A 2,136-nucleotide genomic window follows, 5' to 3' on the forward strand; every position below is an offset into this window, starting at 1 on the left:
GAGCCTTCAGATAGAGTTTTGGAACCAGCAGTGAGAATGGGTTTTAGGCTACTGTGTGAAGACTAGCAGGCAGGAGGCATGTAGGACAGTGCTGGCGATTCCAGGTGCTTGAAAGGACAGTCTTCCCTGGCTTTGGAGCCTACCAGGAGGCTGAACCAAAATGCTTCTGTACCCATCCCTTTTTTCTCCATTCCCCTGCCCTACTACCCGATCAGACACGGTGCGGTTGAGCACTTCCAGAAATAGTTGTCACATCACTTCCTAGATAGATGCCCGGTCACTGTCGCAAGTGGAAACTTGAATTGGAGGTGGCCGACTGCACCCCGGGAGCAGGTTTCAGCCTCAAACAGAAAACAGCCTCCAGCTGCAACCGCTTCAGGTTTTCTTCTCCCATACGTACGCACCTACGTGTGCGTGCATGACAGCTTGCTGCTCCTAGCAGCTTTCCTGGAGACAGTCCTGTGCGGGGCACAGGGCAGGGCCTTCACGGAGACAAGTTTCCCAGGGTGGGAAAAAACGGAGTTGGGTGAAATCAAAGGAAAAAGGGACTCCCTAGCCGGCGGGTCTGGCCCTTGAAAGGTCCTGACCATTGGTGCCTTTAGGCAGTCTCACGGAGAAATCGGTGCTGCGCGGTGCGCAGCTCGCTCCCGCCGGCGGCCCCGGCTCCCGGAACGCTGCCAGCCGGCGTGGCCGGCGCCGGGACGGCCCCGCTAAGGGCGGTCGCCAGCCCGCCGAGGGGAGGAGGACGCTTGCAGTGACCAGGGGCTCAGGGATTTAGCTCAGGACCACTGCCCCAGGTACACGCACGGCGGGGCTGAAGGGAAAGCTGCGCAGTGCCGGCGGGTTTGTCGAGCCGGGCACCGCACCGGGCAGGGGCTGCACGGGGTTCTCTTCTCACCTCGGGTCCCCATGCCCCTCTCTTCTTCGCTGCGTTTCTCCCACCCCCCCTCCAGCTCCCGATCTCTTCACAGCCGCTCTCCTCCGCCGGCGTGTAGCAGCCGTGCTGCAGGAGGGCAGCCACCCAAAGCACCTCCCCGGCCCGGGCCGGGCGAGGAAGGCAGCACTGTCTGCTGCCCCCGCCCCGGTACCCATGGGTGTCCGCCAGGGCCCGCAGCTGCCTCCGCGGGGAGCCGCGCTGCGCACCGGGGCCGAGCTCGGGGCTGCGGGGGGACGCGCGCAGCTCCAGAGGCAGCAATTAATGTCTGATTCTCAATGAAGAGAGACGCGGAGAAGCGGTGCCAAAAAAGTAAACAATCGCGTGCAGTTCGAGAAATGTTTAGCGCGGCCAGTCAGGCTGCGTTTCACGGACTTTTACACTAAAAACATCAGAACTGGCTTTCCTCGGGTTTCAGTTAAAGAATGAGTCCTAAGTTGAAACAGCTAGCTACCGCGCGGCTTTAAATCCCTTAAGTGTTAAATTTTCATTGTGTTTTTCTAAGTGCACGGAGTGGTTTTCTTGCAAGGAACTAAGTCTCCTCTTTAGTTAAAAAGAGAGAGGGAGAAAAATCTGGCACTTTCTACCGCAATATCCACCACCCTGTCATTATTCCTGCAAGCCTGGGAATTCAGCTCGGACCTCCCAGTATTTGTTGCAGCTCGAGGCCAAAGTGCCTCTAAAAGGATTTTCTTTTAAGGCCTTTAGAAATCGTTTAATGCTGCTTTTTCTTCGTTTCCCTCTCTTTTTCTTAAAAGGGAAAAATGTATTTCTGTATGTCCCTGGCGAGCAAGTTCCGCGCGTGTATTTGCAAGCATCCCGGACGGGGGTCGGGGGAGGGGAGTAAGGGGAGGGGGGAGTAACACTCTTGAAAAGAAAACGAAGAAGAAAGAGGGAGAAGGCATTCCTTAATGGAAGTATTGCATGCAAAGAAGACTGGATCTCTTTAAGACTCCCCCTGAAGCTGGAGATGCACACACAAGGGTTGCCGGCCTGGGTGGTCTCTCTACTTTGGTGAGCTGTTGCTAAGCAGCTAATAATAGTCATGTTTGCTGAGTAATTTCTGCCCTCCCCGAGCCAATCACCTCGCAGAAACCCAAGCCATCTGACAGCCCCAGGGGCGGGCTCTCAGCCCCTTTTTTTTTCCCTCCCTCTCTCGCTCTCTCTCCACTCATACTCCCCCCACCAACAGTATTGCCAGG

Source organism: Passer montanus, unplaced genomic scaffold, assembly GCF_014805655.1.
Source record: "Passer montanus isolate IOZ18808 unplaced genomic scaffold, ASM1480565v1 scaffold7, whole genome shotgun sequence".
NCBI lineage: Eukaryota > Metazoa > Chordata > Aves > Passeriformes > Passeridae > Passer > Passer montanus.